This window comes from Oryctolagus cuniculus, chromosome 19 (assembly GCF_051225735.1).
Source record: "Oryctolagus cuniculus isolate XC-2025 breed Fujian yellow rabbit chromosome 19, ASM5122573v1, whole genome shotgun sequence".
Classification (NCBI taxonomy): Eukaryota; Metazoa; Chordata; class Mammalia; order Lagomorpha; family Leporidae; genus Oryctolagus; species Oryctolagus cuniculus.
In genome coordinates, this window is record NC_142885.1 from 62,501,893 (window position 1) to 62,521,487 (window position 19,595).

At 59.2% G+C, this 19,595-nt stretch overlaps 1 protein-coding gene across 1 annotated transcript in view; it reads left to right on the top strand.

The window, feature by feature from the left end:
* LITAF (lipopolysaccharide induced TNF factor) overlaps positions 1–19,595 on the top strand; it is an 86,454-nt gene that overhangs the window by 352 nt on the left and 66,507 nt on the right. The window contains exon 2 of the mRNA XM_051847447.3: positions 630–779. The gene's annotated coding sequence lies outside the window, so the exon portion shown is untranslated. The remainder of the gene's footprint in view (positions 1–629; positions 780–19,595) is intronic.

Below are 19,595 nucleotides of genomic sequence, written 5' to 3' on the forward strand. Positions count from 1 at the left end.
GAGTACGCTTAGCTCAAGACAGACCCCCACGGAGCTAGCCCACCTTACCGCTGCGAGGTGCGGAGGGATCCCAGGGTTTGGTTCCAGGCCTGCGCCCCCGGCTGGGAGAGGCCCCAGTTAGTGTGGGCATAGCAGCTGGTCGCTGCAAGTGGACGCTCGCCGTGGCCAGTGAGGCCGAACGTTCGAGGGGTGGGTGCTGCAAGGCCGGTGAGCCCAGAGGGGCTGGTGGACCTGGGGCTCCTGGGAGCTGGACGGCTTGTCCGCCGGTAGCTTCTTTGCCTGTCTCTGGCAGAAGCTTGCAGGCCAGGGCGTCGGGCATCCCTGGCTCCCTCCTGCACGGCCTGGGCTCTCCTCCCGCGCCGTCAGAGCACCAGGCTGTTCCTGCCCCAGTGCCTTTGCCATGCCACTTGCTCCTGCCCGTGCCACTTCTCCACTTCATTGATCTCAGCTTGAATGGCCCTTCCTTGGCAGGGGCTTTCCTAACCCCCCCCCGCCCCACCTCCCCATCTCTCCTGCCCCTTGTGAAATTAAACATTTGGGGGGCAGAGCAAGGGAGGGCCTTGGGAGTTGGGGGTGGTGATGAGCTTTTCCCTGGGTTGGGTCTGCTCCATTCTCTGTCTTTTCTGCAGAGGAGCGCCAGGCACACAGGCTGGCTGCCCCGCGCTCTGGCTGTCCGTCACACCTGGGAGTCCAGAGTGGCAGGAAACAGGTTCTTCCCACAAAGCCAGTTCCAGCGGCCTTTGCGGTCCCAGCCTCCAGCCAGCAGAGCATCATTAGTGGTAAGAGCTGGGCAGGGCAGGCTTGGAACCCCAGAGCCAGAGCTGGCGTCGCGATGCCAGGCGGGCAGGGACACTTGGGGGAACAGATTCTCGGGGGAAAGTGGTGATGGGAGTTGGCGGACTGGCAGGGTTCGAGTCCAGCCGTTTATGCTGTGTGGCTTTGGAAAAGCAGCCTGACCTCTCTGTGCTGTTTTCTCTGGTGTGAGCACATCGAGTGCTTGGCACAGAGGACGGCCTCCTGGCCACTCGCTGGTGCCGTCAGTGCTAGGGTTGAACGGGTCGGGCGGTGAACTTGAACTTCCCCGGCACGTTGCTGCACCCCCAGAGCCTTGGGTGCCTCGTCTTCAGGGTGGGTCTCACGAAACCCACCTCGGGGGTGGGCTGAGAATGGGGGACCTGCAGCAGCCCTCTGAGCCCCTCTTGTCTAGAATGTTCCAGTAATGCTAAGTTACTGTGAATTGTACCGGTGGCATTTGCTGGGAACTGGACAGACATTTCACACCCATTCTACGGAAGAGGAGCCGAGGCACCCCAGGGTGCGTGTGCACCCGGGGAGGGTGCCGTAGAGCAGACCCTGGCTGTGGGTCTGCAAGTCTCACAAGCACCCCAGGCAGGGCCAGGGCAGGGCAGTGTTCCCCACACCTAACACAGCGAGGGCCCGAGTCGTTTGCTGAAGGCCACAGAACAGCAGTGCCCAGCCCGGGGTTGGAGCCCCTCCAGTGTCCTGCCTGCCCCGGCCCCGGCCCCGCTGTCATCCTTGGCTGGGAGGAGGCAGGAAGTGTAAGTCCCTTCCCCCAGAGCAGTTTCCTCCCGGTGCCTCCGGGTGACATCTGGCCCAGGGTCCCCAGGGTCCTCCCTGTGGGCTGGGCTGCAGGTTCCCAGCTGCTCATTAGCCAAGACGATAATTAAGGGCGGGGGATGAGCTCACCCCTGCTCCCTCGGGCCTGCCGGGGCCCCAGTCGGCCCTGCCCTGTGCCAGCCTGGCCCTGTGCCCACTCCCCCCCCTCCCAGTGCTGGAGGGGCTTGTGGGGGGAGGGGGGTGAAGCAGACGCAGGCAGCCTTAGGGGAGCCCCCTGCAGCCCAGCCGCAGCCCCCAGGCGTCTGCTCCAGGGATTTCCAGGCCTAAAAGCAAAAGGAACCCTGGGGCCAGAGAGGAACCCCCTGAAGGGCGAGGAGCACGCGCTGAGCAGGGGCCGCTGGGAGGCCCCGCCCTGCTCTTTCCAGGGGGCAGCGCCTCCCACCTCGCTGGCAGCTAACGTGGCTGTCACAGCTCCCCAGGCTGGCTCAGCCCTCCTGGCTCCAGGACTGCGCTGTGGAGCCGGAGTGTCCCGGCGTTGTGTTTGGCGCGCTTGTGCGTCGGTTTTCTCCTGTTCATGGCAAGTGTTGCCTTTTTTTTTTTTTTTAAAGATTTAATATTTATTTGAAAGAGTTACAGAGAGAGAGAGAGAGAGAGAGAGAGAGAGGTCTTCCATCCACTGGTTCACTCCCCAGATGGCCGCAACAGCCAGAGCTGTACCGATCCAAAGCCAGGAGCCAGGAGCTTCTTCCGGGTCTCCCACGCAGGTTCAGGGGCCCAAGGCCTTGGGCCATTTTCCACTGCTTTCCCAGGCCACAGCAGAGAGCTGGATGGGAAGTGGAGCAGCTGGGACTCAAACCGGCGCCCATATGGGATGCCGGCATTTCAGGCCAGGGCTTTAACCTGCTCTGCCACAGCACCGCCCCAGGTGTTGCCTTTCCATTCGGGACAGTGACAAGGTGCCTCTTCCTTTTAAAATCTGCTTCTTAAGAGGCAAGTGCGTTACAGTATACAACTTGTCATCACAGAGCTGGGATGGGAACAGTGGCAGATGCAGGAGACCCAGGCCCATCCCACGGGGGGTCTGCGACAGAGCCCTCCCAGGAGCCCCTGTGGAAGTCCGTCTGCATTGCTGCGGTTGAGTGGGGGCTGGGTCGGCTCTGGGCTTCGTTCCTGGGGCTCGTGGTGTCAGTGAGAGGAGGGACTGGCGAATGGTGTGTGCGAGGTGTGAGTGCTGGGTGCAGCCGGCCGGCGTGGGGTGGGGAGGGCCTCCGAGATGGGTGCCGGCTGCCAGGAATGTAGCCTCAGCCTGGAGCCAGGGAAGTTCACGGGCGCGCAAGGGGCAGGTGATGAGCTGGCGCTGGGCAGGGAGCCTTTTTATTTATTTAATTGTATGTTAAGATTTATTTGAAAGAGAGGGAGAGACAGAGAGCGCTTCCATGTGGTGTTTCACTCTGCAAATGGCCACAACGGCCGGGGCTGGGCCAGGCCAAAGCCAGGAGCCAGGAGCTTCATCTGGGTCTCCCACGTGGGTGCAGGGGCCCAAGCACTTGGGGCATCTTCTGCTGCTTTCCCAGGCCATTAGCAGGGAGCTGGATTGGAAGCAGGGCAGCCGGGACTCGAACCGGCACGCCTATGGGATGCTGGTGTGGCAGGCAGCACCTAACCTGCTATGCACCACGCTGGCCCCTGCTGCAGTTCCGTAGGTCACGCAGTAGGCACCAGGTACCTAAGAAAGACCCTCATCCAACCTCGAGGTCCCCATCCCACTGTTCCGTCCCCGCCTGGGGTCCCTGTGGCCCTGAGCCCCGGCTCACTTTTTGTACCTCCTCACCACGCCTCCGTCCTAGAAAGGGTGTTTTCCTTTAGTTTCTGCCTACTAACTGCATGAAAAGGGTTATGAGCTTCCCAGTGTTGGGAATGGCAACGAGTGTCTCAGGGTTTATTCCAAGTTCTTTTCCCCGTACAGTTAAGAAAGCAGAGCACCCGTGAGGTGCAGAGGCGGGGGCAGCGTTTATTTGAAGTGAGAGAGTGAATACACACGCACGCATGAGTGCAGCCACCCCACACGGACAGGCACCGTCCTGAGTGGGCCAGAGAGCTGCCCACCAAGACAGAGCCTGGGAGGGGGCGGGGAGGGACCAACAGCCTGGGAAGCCAGAAGGGCCACGCCCACAGCCTTTGTGGGGTAGGGGGTGGTCCCTTAATTGAGTATGCAAATAGGGTGGAGTCTGGGCATGAGGCTTTGTGGGAGTTCTGTGGCATCGGCTCCTCCTTCCTGGTCCCAGACAAGGCCCCGGGTGCATCATGGGATGCTGGGTGTGCTGGATTGGCAGGTAGGTGGGTGGAGTGACAGTGCAGGGCTGCATGGAAGTTAGGGGAAAATCTTCCAGCTCATGTATTCCTACCCGAGTGCCGCCTGCTTCCCCCGTATCACTAGGACCACTGTAACAAATGACCACAAGCCGGATGTTCTCTCCTGGTCCCCGAGGCCGGAAGCCTGAAACCCAAGTGTGGACAGGTGCCTGCGCCCCCAAGTGCACCGGCTGGGACCTGGTCCACGCCCCTCCCCAGCCTCTGGGCGTCCTCGGCTCGCGGGTACGTCACCCGGGTCTCTGCCTCCGTCTTCATGGGCATCGCCCCCCGTGTGCCCTCCCCTCTTATTCAAGGACACAAGGATGTAGGGGCCCTCTTCCAGGGTGACCTCATAGAGACTGAACCTTGTTTCTAAATAAGAGCGCGTCTTCAGGTAGGGGTTAGGATTTCGATGTGTCATTTTGTGGCTACAGCTCAAACCACGGCAAAGAGAACCATACTCACGCTGTGTGACTCTGGTGGGTCTTGGCTTCTCCATGCATTCGTGCTTGTCCACGGCTAAGAACGGCCCACCTGGAGGTCCCAGCGTCGCAGGTGGTGGATTAACCTGCTACACCACAGCATGCCCCCCCCCCATTTTCCACTCAGTGTCCTGAAGCTCTGTGTGTGCATAATTTGTCATCTTTCCCAACATGGAAATCTAAAGGATATTTCCGTGTGCAATCTGCTGAAGATGGAAGTGGTGTCATTTGGAGCTGGTTTTTGTCTACAGTGTGAGGTAGGGATAGGTCACATAATCGTAGAAGCGCTCCTAGGCTGACGGCCGTGTCTTGGAGGCTGTAGGGCCGGCTATTCCGAGGAGGCTTCTGGCGTATACTGCACACTGCACACTGGGTTTTGAGTTCTGACTGTGCCTCCCCCGGGCTCGCCCGTGGGCTCAGTCTTCTCGTCTGTAATGGGGATTCGAATAGCTGCTGCCCCCGGGTGCCAGGAGGATTTCATGAGATACACGGGTGCCGTCCAGTTTGCCTGGTGCTCGGCGTGGCACGCTGGTGTTTACTGAGCACGCCATGCCGGTTATTAACCCCGTGAAGGTGGTGAAGAGACCAGGCTCGGCCCAGCAAAGCCACGCCCTCCCGCCTTGGGACAGCCATGAAGGGGCGGGGATTGACCCCAACTCCCTTTCACACAGCAGCAGGGGACGAGGCTGGGGGGGGGGGGCGTGGCCAGGGATCTGGTCAAGTCCCTCAAGGCCTCCCGCACGGGCAGCTGGCCCCGCAGTGGAGATGAAGCGAGTTAGTCACGGTCGCTTTGGCAGGTCGGTCCATCAGCGGCTGTTATCCACAGCTGGGCCTCAGCACAGCCTAGGGCCGGGGCTGGGGGCTTCGCATCCAGCAGGGGACACGGAAGCCCCCTCAGCTGAGGGCTCTGGGCTCAGCTCTGCCGCCTTGGGAAGGCCAGTGGCCGTCTCTGGGCCTCAGTTTCCCTTCCTGGAAAGTGGGAGTCACTGGCCTCCCCTTCGCAGCAGATTTCGGTCACTCACGTGACCGGCGTGGGTGGGAGCTGCTGTCATCATTTGTCATCATTCTTCCCGCCATCCTGTCCCAGTCGTGCGAGGACACTGGGCCAGGCTCACGAGAAATGCGCCACCTGCCGTGAGCAGGTGCACGACGGGCATTCTCCCCGGCAAGGTGGCTGCCGCTGGGCTGAGACTGGGCGAGGACCGAGACAAGATCCCTGAACCAAAAGCCAGGAGAGGGCAGAGGTCAGGAAGAAAGGGTTGAGAGGATGCGGGAATAAAGTACTCTGTACCCCGCTTTCGCTAGAAACTGCCAAAGTGAGAACCCCGATACAGTGAGAGCGAGCACCTCCCCCCCCCCCCCCGGGGGGAGATCTGCCCACCAGGAGGCTCCAACAGAAGGCGCTCCCTGTCCAGGGGCCCCTTTAGGTGGTAGGGGGTGGTGTCTAATTAAATATAAAAAGGGGCGGAGTTTGGGCAGGGTTTAGTGCGGTGAGGCCTTCTGGGAAAGTTTCCAGGGGCTCCTCTTGGAGCCCAGCCAGCCCCAGGTGCTCAGCCTGGACCTGCCTTCCACTTCCTGCTGGGAGAGACCCGGGTGCATCATGGGGTGGTGGGTGTGCTGGATTGGCATGAAAAGGGGGGGAGTTGGGGTGCAGGGCTAGAGACGGAAACTGGGGGAGACTTGCCAGCTCTTCGTTCGCTAACTCCCCGCCTGTCCTGGGCCCCCACAGCACTGCTGGGGCTGAGGAGACGGGGTGACCCTTACAGGAATTGGAACCCTCCCTGGGGGGACAGACGCCCCCTCAGTGAATTAACGGCACAAAGGGCTCCCCATAAGCCAGTGCCCCCCACCAAAGTGAGTATTCATTCAACAGCTTTTTATTTATTTATTTATTTTAAAGGCAGAGAGAGGTCTTCCATCAGCTGATTCACTCCCCAAATGCCTTTTTAAAAAAGAGATTCATTTTTATTTATTTGAAAGGCGGAGTTAGGGAGAGACAGATCTTCCTCCCGCTGGTTCACTTGCTGAATGGCTCCAATGGCCGGGGCTGGGCCAAGCCGAATCCAGGAGCCAAGAAGCTTCATCCGGGTCTCCATGCGGGTGCAGGGCCCAAGGACTTGAGCTTCCTCTGCTGCTTGCCCAGGTGCATGGGCAGGGGACTGTGTTGGGCAGGGGAGCAGCCGGGACTCCAGCTGGCGCCCATATGGGGTGCCAGCGACGGCTTTACCCACTATGCCACAATGCTGCCCCCCCCCATCAAATGCCTTTAACACACACCTGGGCCAGGCCAAAGCCAGGAGCACAGACCTTAATCTGGGCCTCCCACATGGGTGGCAGGGACCCGAGGACTCGAGCCATCACCTGCCACCTCCCAGGGTGCGCGTGAGCAGGAAGCAGAGGTGGAAGCGGAGCCGGGGCCCCAAGCCAGGCCCTCTGATGGGGTCGTGGGTGCGCGGCAGCGTCTTGGCTGCTCACCAAAGCCCGCCCCTTCAGCAGCCATTTACCACACAGCCCGCAGGTGCCCAGCAGGCCACGGGGCACCTATTACAGTCCCGTCCCTGTGTCGGAGCCCAGGAACAGCTGGGGCTAGCGAAGGAGACCTGCCGGGATGAAGATGTGTCGGGAGACTCACAGGGCTGGTGTGGCACAGAGTCTCGTGCACACCGTGCCCGGAACCTTCTTCCAAGCCCTGCCTGTGGGAGGGGCCTGACGGAGAGAAGTGAGAGGAGAACCCAGTGTGGCTGATGAGCCGGTGACCCCAGGGCTCAGCAGCTAAGGAGAACAACGCGTTTCTCTTCCTCGGACCAGGAATTCCCCAGCGGCTCCGCCGGGTGTGGGTCTGGCTTGGGTCTCCTGTGCGGCGGCAGCCAGGAGGCCCATCAGGGTCAGGAATTCAGCCAAGCTGTGAGGGTGCCGCCTCCCAGAGCACAGCGCCTGGGTCCCAGCCCCAGCTCGGGCCCCTGCCTCCGGCTGCCTGCCAACGCTGCCCTGGGGGGCAGCAGTGATGGTTCAGGTGGTCAGGCCCCGACCACCCGTGTGGGAGGCCTGGACTGGGTTTCTGCCTCCTGGCTTTGGCCTGGCCCAGCCCCAGCTGTTGGGGACATTTGAGGAGTGAAACGACAGATGACAGCTCTCTCTAGTTGTCTGTCTGTCCCTCTGCTTTTCAAATAAAGCAAATTAAAATTTAGAATAAAAGTACAATCCCCACCCTAGGCGACCTTGGGCAAGTCCCTTCTTTCTGTGCCTCAGTTTGCTAATCTGTGAGATGGGGTGATGAGCTGTGATGGCTGGCGCAGGGCCTGCCAGGTGAGTTAATCCTGCTAACACCAGGGGTGTTATCAGGGGTTCTCAGAAGAGATTACACAGGCCAGCCCGTTCTAGCCTAGTGGTTCTCGACCCTGGCACACGTTAGAATCAACCAGCAAACGTGGGGGGAAAAAAAAGCCCAGAAAACCCCAGGCCTCCAACAATGTTATGTTTATTTATTGAAATATTTACTCACTTACTTGAAAGGCGGAGTGACAGAGACGGGGAGAGAAAAGAAAAGAGGTCTCCCATCTGCTGGTTCACTCCCCAAGTGGCCACAACGGCCAGGGCTGAGCCAGGAGCCTGACTCCATCCGGGTCTCCCACATGGGCGAGCGGAGCCCAAGCTCTTGGGCCATCTTCCGCTACCTTCCCGGGCATGTTAGCAGGGACTGCAGCTGGATTGGAAGAGGAGCAGTCAGGGTTTGCCCTGACACACGCATGGGATGCCGACATTGCAGGTGGTGGCCACAGCACCGCCCCTGCCGTGGGCTGTCTAAAGCCGTCAGTGATTCTTACCTGCAGCCTGGGTGACACGCACGCACGCACAGTCCTCCGCCTGGAATTCTTGTTCACCAGGAGGTGAAATGCAGTGGAGGGGGGTGAGGGTGGGGGGCGGTCCTTGCAGCTCAGCCGTTCTCAAAGCCTGGCCTGGGGTCACCTGGGACTCTGTTCTCAGCCCCACCCCAGCCGGGTGAGTCAGAAGCTCCGGCTGGAGCCAGCAGGTTGTGCTAACCGCTCCCAGGTGAGTCTGAGCAGGCTCAGGCGTGAGACACCTGCTCACCCTCGCCCTCTCCTCGGCTCCCTTTGATGGCGCAAGCTTCCCTTGCGTGTTGGACAGGCCCACGTGACCAGGAAGCGAAGCCCTCCGTCCGGCAGCCCACTCGGAACCGTGTGCTGGCAGTGTCTCCGGGAGAGCCTGCAAACCACGCCTGCCCCAGTTGAGCCTCGGATGATTCTGGGCCGCGGCCCCGGCCGACAGGGGGCTTGGAGCCCATGAGACCCTGAGCGGGAGGAAGCCATGCTGGGCTCCTGACCCACAGAAACTCAGACAATGGGGGCGGGGCCTGCTAGAGTGAACTTGAGTCTGTGTCTAAGCAGAGAGAAGAAACAGATCAGCTGGTCCCGGTGTGTTGGCTTGGCCTGGCCTGGATCCGGATTTGAGGACAGGAGCTGTGTTAGTGAAGCGGGTATCTGGGCAGTGTGGACACCAGGTGCCTGCCGCGTGCGGTCCAGGTGCCCCGTGCCTTTCCTCTGGGGGTGGAACCGATAGCGCGGCTCTGCTTTGGAAACGGCCCTGTCTTCGAGAGGACCATGTCGAAATGTTCACAGCGAAACGCTCCACGCGGGGCCTTCCCTTCGGGGCGATCCTGGTGGGGGAGGGGCATATGTGAAACAAAGCGTGTGGCCAGGCATCGGTGCCCCCCTGGTGACGGTGGCGGCGTGCGGAGGCTCCCTCCGCTGTGCTCGGTGCTCCTGTTTGGCATTTCCCGAGGGAGTGTGGAGTGAACCTAACATGCCCATTCTGCAGATGGGCAAAGCAAACCCCGGCAGCAAGCAGGGTGGTAGGAGGGGGAGGGGAGTCCTGAATCCTGGATGTTCAGCAGCTGGCCCTGGGCCTGGTGCTCTGCTGTGTTTGTACTGGGGCAGCAGTTTTCGCAGGGGACCCTGGGGTCTGCTCCCCCTCCTCCCTGGGCCTGGGACCGGTTCCCCAGGGACTCCCAGCCTGCAGGGGGCTCCTGGCTCCTGGGCTGCTGCGTTCACACATCTGTGGATACCTGGTGGCTGCCTGTGTGGCCTTCACGTACGCGCATGTACGTAGTAACTCATCACAGTAGATGTGTCTTAATCTTTTCCCAAGATACTTGTGTGTGATAGCGTCGAAGGGGATAGAGTGCAAAGCCAGTCTCCTACCCTCCCTCTGGACGTTCGGCCACTGAGTCCGTTTGTGCAGCAGATTCGAGCACCTGCTGCCTGCCCACGCCAGGCCCTGATGTCCACCAGAAATACCCTGAGAGCTGTGTAGGAAAGCCTGCGTTTAACAGTGACTACATTAAAATAAAAAGTCTCATGTGAAGTTAATTTGGCGGAGCTGGACCAAGCCGAAATCAAGAGCATGAAACTCCATCTGGGTCTCCCACGTGGGTGCAGGGGCTCAAGGACTTGGGCCATCTTCTGCTGCTCTCCCAGGCCATAGCAGAGAGCTGGATCGGAAGAGGAGCATCCGGGACTAGAACCAGTGTTCCCATACAGGAATGCAGTAGGGGGCTTAACCCACTGTGCCACAACATTGGCCCCTGCCTTCTTTAAAAAATATTTTTATTTGACAGCAGAATGAGAGAGAGAGAGAGAGAACGCTTCCATTTGCTGGTTCACTTTCCAGATAACCATAGTGGCCAGTTCTGGGCCAGGCCAAAGGCCAGGAGCCTGAAACTCCGTCTGGCTCCCTGATGTGGGTGGCAGGGGCCCAGGTGCTGGGGCCGTCTTCCACTGCTGTCCTAGGTGCTTTAGCAGGAAGCTGGATCCAAAGTGGAGCAGCCAGGATTCAAACCAGCACTGATTTGGGATGCCGGCATCGCAGGCAGGGCTTAATGCTGCACCGCAATGCTGGCCCTTAGATTTTAGTTTTAATGAGTGATTTTGAAACATAAAACGACTCAGTCCTGCTGAGTTAGGATAAGAGGAGCTGGTGTTTCTGACCTCTGACCCTCACCGCAACCCTGTGAGGTGGGGGCTGTTTCCAAAAGGCCAGTCCAGCCCATGGACAGTGTGGCAAACACGTGGGACGCTTGTCCCGAGAAGCGTCAGGCCCTGGGCTTGGTACTGGCACGGCGGCGTCTGTGAGACTCCTTGCTGAGGACGACAGAACCGTAAAATGCTGACATACAGGGGCGGGCGTGTGGCGCAGCGGTTAGGGTGCTGCTCCGGACGTCGGAGCGTCTGCTCCCAGTCTAGCTGCTGCTGATGCAGACCCTGGCCGCCCACGCGGGAGACCAGGGTGACGGTCACAGCTCCCGGCTTCAGCCTGGCTCAGACCCAGCTCTTGTGGGCGTGTGGAAAGTGAACCAGCAGATGGAAGATCTGTGTGTCCCCACGTTTCAAATTAAATAAGTTAAATAAATATTCATATACAGTCCTACAATATTACATTAATACACAGTACTCAGTATGTAGTGTAAGTATATAGCAATGTGATGTAGTCATGTGTTAATTTATAATATACACGTTTAAGTATAATATATGTTCATAATATATAAACATAAGAACATAAAAAGAAAGAAATTGAGGAAGCACCCTGGGGAACAGACGGGGAGGGGTCCCTCAGGGTTGAGGTGGGGCAGCAGGCTCTGGGACAGTGCACCCCGCAGATCTCACCCGGGTGAGGGGAAACCTCTAGAAGGGAAAGTGGTGCCAGGCACTGAGAGCCTCCATGTGTATCAGGCTGGTGATGGGCAGAGGGCAGCTTCCGGCCCACCCACCCAGGCTCCAGGCTCCAGAACCTTCTGTGACTGGTAGCACTGGGTGCCTGCCGTGCTGGGTGGGGTGCCAGGCGGGCTGCCCTGATGGTGGGGAGCAGACTGATGGGACGGCAGCTGCACCTGCCTGCTAGGCTGTGGCAGGTCACGTGGGGTCAGGGAGTGTGGTGCTGGCGCAGGGGTGGGAAAGCCCCACGGGAGGGAGGCTGATGGCCCCTGGGATCCCCCTGGACTCCCGAGGAGCGGGGACAGGCCCCGTGATGCCCAGGGAGAGGCCTGCCCAGCTGGGAGAAGCACTCCGGGAAGCACTGCTCAGCGCCTGAGCCCCACCACCCGCAGGTTCAAGCCCTGCTCCTCCCAGCTCGGAGACCTCTGAGCCTCACTTCGGCCGCTGGGGCGCAGGCGTGGCCCCCTTGCTTAGCGCTGTGGGCACAAGGAGCGAGCACGCAGGACAGTGAGAACCTGGAGCAGAGCCAGTGCCTTTGGGGCACGCTCGCTCCTGCCCGAGCCCTGCACCCTGCCGGGCCCCGTCCTGCTGTCTGCAGCAGGCCCTCACCTGCCCTGCCTGGAGGCTGGGGAGCAGGGAGTGGCCGAGGCCCGACTCGGGTCCCCCGTTCCTGCCAGGATGCCGGAGGTTGCCCTCGGCGGTCCACTCACCCTGGCATCCTGGTTCCCTGCCATGACCTTGGCAGAAGCTGACCTGCGACCTGGGCCTCCCTGCCAGCTCTTCCCCGGGGTCAGACTCCTCCCCCGGAGGCTGAGAGGCCCCGAGGGCTGGGAGTCGGCTCTGCAGTGAGTGCTGACTGAAGGCAGGGAGGGCCCCCGCCCCGCCCAGTCCCATATGACGGCACCATCTCTGGACACAAGGCCCCGTCTCAGTGATGCCCACAGCCTGAGCCCAGTGAGCGTGGGTTGTGTTTAGCTGGTTGCTCCTGCCAGGGCCAGGCGTGGGGAGTTATGGGCCCTCCCGGCTCCTGTGGCTGCACTGGGGGGGTTCTTCTTGCTGGGGCTCACCAGGGAGATGCGGGGGCAGGCCCTGGGCGGCGGGAGTGGGGCGGGCGGGGGGCCCCCAGGAGCTGTCAGCCCTGGCTTTGTGGCCCAGCCCCTCAAGTGCCCCCCTCCACCACTGGGGAGGTGCCCCTTGCCTAAGAAGCAGGGGAGACCTAACGTGTGTGGGCGTCTGTTGTGAGCATGCGCTGAGCCGGGCACTCCGGTGTGTGATGCCAGCGTCCCAAGCACGGGCTTTAACTGCCGCACCCATGTCAGCCCCACTTTGCAGACGGGAACACTGAAGCTCAGAGATTCCTTGACTTGATCTACTCAGGGCCACACGGGACAGGATTCACACCCAGATCCGTGCACTGAGCCTCCTGCCTCTCACTCCTCCATCAGCAGCTGTTGAGAGGGCCAGGCAGGTGTAGGAGGTTGGGGCTGGGAGAGTTTCCATGCCCAGGGCATTTGTAGTCAGAGAGGCAGACAGAAAACAGATAATTACATAGTGAGCCCTGTGTGGTCGCTGAAGGTGGATACGGCACCGCGGGAGGCTCGCGGGAGTGTGTAGCAGGGGCTGTGGCCCAGCCAGGGCTCTGAGGTTTGCGGGAGGAAATTATGCCTGAGCCTGATCTGAGAGCTGAGAAAGAACTCCCTGGGCAGCAGGCCACACAGCAGACACATAGAATGACAAACGCCCTAAGCAGCACTCTGGCCTCAGAATCAGCCCTTAAGGCATTTGGATCTGGCTAAAAAGCCCATGAGAGCATTTCAGGCATGGAAAGCCAAGACACTGTGGCCAAAAAATGGCCCATGTGGAATCTCTGTGAGTGAGATCCCTGTGGAAAGAACGGGCCATCAAAGGAGGAGGTACCTTTCTCTGAAGAGAGGAGAGAACTTCCAGTTTGATTATGGCTCTGTCTAAATACTGATGGAGTTTGTGAACTCAAAGAGGCTTCCATAGCCTTGGTGGCTCATGACAAGAGCCTCGGGTGATTACTGACACCATAAATAAGAGTGTCAATTGTTAACAACAGGAGTCACTGTACACTTGCTCCCCATGCAGGATCTCTGTCCTTACTGTGTTATACTATGCGAATTAATGGTTAAAATTACTACTCAGACAGTACTTTATACTTTGTGTGTCTGCGTGGGTACAAACTGTTGAAATCTTTACTTAGTATAGAGTTGATCTTCTGTATATAAAGATAGTTCAAAATGAATCTTGGTGAAGATGGAATGGGACAGGGAGTGGGAGGTAGGACAGGAGTAGGTGTGGGAGGGTGAGTATGGGAGAGAAGAACCTGATAAATTCCAAAAGTTGTATCTGTGAAGTTTATATTTATTAAGTAAATCTTTCTTAAAAAAAAAAAAAAAAAAAAAAAAAAACTCCCCGGACAGGGAACAACACGGGGATCTCTCCAGGCAGAGGGAGTTGCATGTGCAAAGGCCCCATGGTCCAGGAACGCCAGAGGGGAACCTGTGACCCTAGGCCGCAGGGGTCAGAGTGGGTTGGGGCAGGCAGCAGGGGTTTGAGCTCCATCCTCAGAGCAGGAAGAGGACCTTAAAGGGGTGTGGCTTCCCTGGGGAGTTGGGGCGAGCTGGCTGTGTAGCTGCTGTCCAGGACACAGATGGTGGGGGTTCGGAATACAGGTGCAGGGACCTTTTAGCAAAGAGCCAACAGAGAGTGCCATGAGAGAGGGGGGTCAGGGCAGGGCCAGGCCAGCGGGAGCAACCATCCCAGGACGAGGCTCTGGGTCCCTGGCCACCCACAGCCGCCAAGCCACGGGCTGGGCTCTTGACCTGGGAGCACCAGCGCAGACACTAAGGCAGGCACATTCTGGGAGCCGAGGCCTCTCTCTCCCTGGGAAGAGGCAGGAAGTACCCCCAGGGCCCCAGCTCAGCCTGGCCGTCTCCTGGGAGCTCTTAGGGAAGCCTGGGCTCCCGCAGCCCTCCGGGGGCTGATGTTCTGGAAGGGGCTGGGGCATGGGGGGCTAAGTTCTTGCTAAACTCAGCGCCCTCATTCCTGCGGGTAAGTGTCGCAAGGCACCATGGGGACGCACTGGCCGAGGGGTGGAGGGCTACAGGAGAGAGGGGCTGGGCGGCCCTCCTAGGAGGCAGAGCTGAGGCCGGAGCAGGAAACAGTGCTGGGGGAGAGGCCGGCCTGTGCAGGGCTGGGAGAAGAGTAGGGAAGGGGCCGCAGGGGCTGGGGTGGGGGAGGCTCACCAGAATCTCCCTTCTGCCTGCAGCCTGGGAAGCCCCCCGGCCACAGCTCCCTGTGTGGCCCCTGCTGAGGTCTTTCCAGGGTGGCTGCCTCTTGCGGCCCCGAGGCAGGGCTTCTCGGAGCTGGAATTCCCCCACGCATGTGGAGCTGCCGGGGGCGGGGCTGGGGTGCTGAAAGTCCACGGTCAAGTCCACAGCGAGCCTGGGCCCTCAGACACACACGGCCGACCCACGGGAAGTACTCCTGCCGCTCAGACCGGAGACCCTGGGCTCAGCGCAGCTGGGAAGGTGGGAGTCAGGGCTGGACCATCCCAGTCTGAGGTTAAGCCGGCACCCCCTAGGAGCACTCCTCTCCTGACCCAGGGGTGGGTTCCTGGCGTCGCCCTGGCCCCGTACTGGCTGGTGCAGCCATCTGGGGAGTGAAGCAGTAGCTGGAGCCCCATCCTCCCTCTTTCTGTCTCTCCCTCTCTCTCTGAAATGCTGCCGTTCAGATACATCAGTGAATACATCTTGAAAAAAAAAAAGTTCATGGAAAATGGAATGGAAAGAGAAGTTGGTGCAAACCTTTCTGGAAATCCGCGTCGTGCACATTTCCACACAGCTGAGCCCCGTGTGTGAGTCGTGAGTGTTCCTGCCTCTCGAGAGAGGAGGAGGAAATGAAGTGGTGGCAGGTGATCACTGATCTAGGGAGAGCCGCGCTGGGGCCTGCGGTGCGCTGGGTGCGCTTGTGGTCGCGCTGTGTGTGTGGAAGCCAGGCCTGCGGCTCCCGGTGCTAACCACACCCCGTATGGGCCAGGGTTCCTGGGAGGCGTGGCCCCCGTGACCCACGCCTGCCTCGAGAGATGTCGGGAGAGGGCTCAGGCTTGTCATCATTGCTCCTGCAGCAGTGCCCAGAACTGATGGCCATGGAAGTGCACAGCTCCACAGGTGTGGGGCCGGCGTGTGGCGTGGCGGATTAAGCCTCCGCCTGTAGGGCCGGCATCCCATATGGGCACCGGTTCAAGTCCTGGCTGCTCCACTTCCACCCAGCTCTCTGCTGTGGCCTGGGAAAGCAGTGGAGGGTGGCCCAAGTGCTTGAGCCCTGCACCCACGTGGGAGACCAGGAGGAAGCTCCTGCTTCAGCCTGGCTCAGTCCCGGCCATTGGGGGAGTGAGCCAGTGGATGGAAGATAATTCATTCTCTCTCTCTCTCTCTCTCCCTCTCTTCCCCCTCTTCCCTCTCCCTCCCCCCCCCCGCCTGTATCTCTGCCTTTCAAAGAAATATTTTTTTTAAATGGATCACTAAGTTGTACACTTCGGATGGGGGAATCACTCGGTGTGTGAATCCTGTCTAAATAAGTCTGTTAGAAACAGGTCAGAGCGGGCTTTTAGCCCCACAGTTAAGAAGCCCTTGTCCCGCCTCCGAGTACCTGGGCTCATCCTCCCCTGAACTCGGCTTCCTGCCGATGGGTGCCCTGGGACAGTGTGTCGGCTCAGGAAACTGAGGCCTTGCCGCCCACGTAGCAGACCTTCGTTGAATTCCGGGGTCCTGGCTTCAGCCTGGACCATCTCTGGCTGCGGCAGGTGTTTGGGGAGTGAACCTGCAGATGGGAGATGTCTGTCTCTTCTCTGGGGGCTGGCATCGAGGCATCGTGGCTAAGCTGCTGCCTGTGACGCTGGTTCGAGTCCCAGCTGCTCCACTCTGACCCAGCTCCCTGCCAATGCATCTGGGAAAGCAGCGGAAGACGGTCCCAGTACTTGGGCTCCTGCACCACGTGTGAGATCTAGATGAACCTCCCGGCTCCCGACTTTGGCCTGGCCTGGTGCTAGCTGTGTGTCTGCTTGGGTAGTGAAGCAGCAGATGGAAGCGCTCTCTCTCTCTCTCTCTCTCTCTCTCTCTCTCTGTAACTCTGCCTTTAAAATAAATAAATCTTTAATAAAATAAAACTTCTCTTCTCTGTTTGTCTGGTAATCAGCCACGCAGCACACATCCTGGGTGTCCTTGGCTTACTCCGCAAAAAAGGTGGGGTTCAGAAATGCTCACATAAGGCCGGCGCCACGGCTCACTAGGCTAATCCTCCACCTTGCGGCACCGGCACACCGGGTTCTAGTCCCGGTCGGGGTGCCGGATTCTGTCCCGGTTGCCCCTCTTCCAGGCCAGCTCTCTGCTGTGGCCCGGGAGTGCAGTGGAGGATGGGAGACCAGGAGAAGCACCTGGCTCCTGCCATCGGATCAGCGTGATGCGCCGGCTGCAGTGGCCATTGGAGGGTGAACCAACGGCAAAAGAAGACCTTTCTCTCTGACTCTCTCACACTGTCCACTCTGCCTGTCAAAAAAAAAAAAAAAAAAAAAAAAAAAAAAGTCACATAAAGGAGAAGTAAAAAAGTCATGAAAGCCCTGAAGAGTCATCAGAGGTGCCGCTTACTTGTTTTTAAATAGACTTATGTGTTTATCTGAGAGGTAGAGTTACAGAGAGGGAGAAACAGAGGGAAACTGAGGCACAGCATGGGAACGTGAACAGATAAAGGTCACAGGTCAGAGGTGGGGTTTGAACTGGGTGGTTCACTCTGAAACCCTCCGTGCCCCCTCCCCAGCACTGACAAAGTGGAGAGAGACTGCGTGCCGGTCACCCGGGGTCACCCATGTTCTGTGTGGGCACCGGAAGCTCTGAAGCCCAGATGCCGTCCTGCCCCAGGGTGCGGCCACGTCGCCTCCTCGGGCCGACCTTGCTCAGCCCTGCCCTCTCCTGGCTCCTGCCCGCCCCCTGCTGGATTGTTCTAGCACAGATCCCTGACGTCCTGTCCCCCACCATGGTTTTGTGAGCTCCTCTGAAAATCCTGCCTTGCTCCCTTGTCTCTGGAGCGTCTGTTCCCAGCTGGTTGGTTCACGCCGAGGGACGAGGCAAGGCCCTGTGTCTGGCCACACCAAGTCCTTTCGTGGCTGCAGATTGCGTGGGAGTCTGGAGCGTGGTCTTGTGGGTGGCCATCTTAGCAGGACCACCTTGCTTTCCTGCTGCAGCCAGGGTTGGTCCTGGCCGCCTGCAGGGCACAGGTGGGGTCTGCCTGCCACTGAGGTAAGGGACGAAGCAGGCACCATGCAGCCCCCCCAACCCAGTCCAAGCAAGAGCTGGTGACGGCTCTGGGCACGGGTTCGAGGAGTCTTCTGGAAGTAGACCCAGTCAAGTGCCCAGGAAGGCAGCAGATGTGGGGTGCGTTGGAGAGCTGGCGCCTTCCTGCCTCTGGCTCTTCCAGACGCCCCCTGCCAGCTGCAGTTCACAAAGTGAGGGTGACTCACCCCTCAGCACGGGCCACGTGCACCCCACGCCTGCCAGCAGGAGGGAGGAAGGGGGCGTGAGCCTCAGTTGTGCCGTCTGGGAAGTGGGGATGCCCATTCCTGGCTGAGTGTCGTGGGAACTGGATGGTGATTCCTGCTGTGGGTGTCAGTGTGGCCCTCAGGCAGGTGGGAGGGCGCGTGGTGGGGCATCGCGGGAGCTTGATGACGAGATGTGGGATTCCTGCCATCGTCAGCCTCTGAAGGCCGTGGTTACAGACGGCTGAAATGGGGGTGGGAGGAGTCAGTGGTTGGGGTGCTGTCTGTGGTCTGAACTCGCCCCCGCACTGACCTCAGCCAAGCCTGGGGCAGTCTCTCCTTCTCCCCACGTTCATGAAGAGGCAGCTCCGGGGCTGGAGTTGACCGTCAGGCTGCCTGTTCACATCCCGGCTCCGGCACCCACCGGCTGCACGGTCTGGGGCGCTTCTCCCCATCCGGAAGGCGAGCTCCCGCACACACCCTCCTAATGGGCTTGTGAAGATTCAGTGAGGCTAAGGTGTTTCCCGAAGCCGAGCTCAGAGCCGCGGCCCAGCAAGCTGAAGGGCGTGCCCCGGCTTCCCGTGTTTCCGCGAGGGGCCGCAGTCCCGACGCCGGGGGTGCTCATTGCTACCAGGGCTTCCTGGAAGAACTGCTAATTCTCCTTCGAATTTATGATCACCAGACTTTACTGAGCTGCTGCTTTGGTTTGGTTGTGTGTCTTTTTTTTTTTTTTTTTCTTGCACCAAGAATCGTGGTTGCTACTAAGATCGTTTCTTACATTCTGGGTTACAAATCCGATATTCTCAACATGGAGAGACCTGCAGGATCACTGCTGTGAGACGACAGTGCGGCTTTCCGTCTTCACCGTGGGACTGTGTCTCCGTGGCTCCGTGCCCTTAGGGTAGAGCCCGTTAAGGATGTATAAACAAGTGCTATATTTATTTATTTGAAAGAGAGCGAGCGAGCGAGTGTGTGTGCTTCTGTCTGCTGGTTTACTCCCCCAGTGGCTGCAATGACTGGGCCTGGGCCAGGTCGAATCCGGGAGCCAGAAGCTTCTTCTGGGTCATCCTCTGCTGCTTTCCCAGGTGTATTTGCAGGGAGCTGGATCGGAAGTGGAGCAGCTGGGACTTGAACCCACTATGCCACAGCGCCGGACCCAGCAAAATGCTACTTTAAAGTCACTTCCAAGGCCATTGCTGTGATATAGTGGGTAAAGCCGCCTCCTGCAGTGCCAGCATCCCAGATGGACGCAGGTTCAAGTCCTGGCTACTTCTGATCCAGCTCTCTGCTATGGCCTGGGAAAGCAATGGAAGATGCCCAAGTGCTGGGGCCCCTTCACCTGCATGGGAGACCTGGAAGAAGCTTCTGGCTCCTGGCTTTGGATCGGCTCAGCTCTGGCCATTGCGGCCATTTGGGGAGTGGACCAACAGATGGAAGACCTTTGTCTATCTCTGTGCCTCTGCCTCTCTATAAGTCTGCCTTTTAAATAAATAAATAAATTTAGAAAAAAAAAAACAATAAAGTCACTTGCAATAATCCTTTTGCATCATTATGCCAAGTTGAAGTATCGTGCAGTTGATTTCTTTATTTTTTATTTTATTTATTTTTTTAATGACAGACAGAGTGGACAGTGAGAGAGAAAAACAGAGATAAAGGTCTTCCTTTTCCATTGGTTCACCCTCCAATGGCCGCCACGGCGCTGCGCTGATCTGAAGCCAGGAGCCATGTGCTTCTCCTGGTCTCCCATGGGGTGCAGGACCCAAGCACTAGGACCATCCTCCACTGCACTCCCTGGCCACAGCAGAGAGCTGGCCTGGAAGAGGGGCAACCGGGACAGAATCTGGCGCCCCAACCGGGACTAGAACCCGGTGTGCCGGCACCGCAAGGCGGAGGATCAGCCTA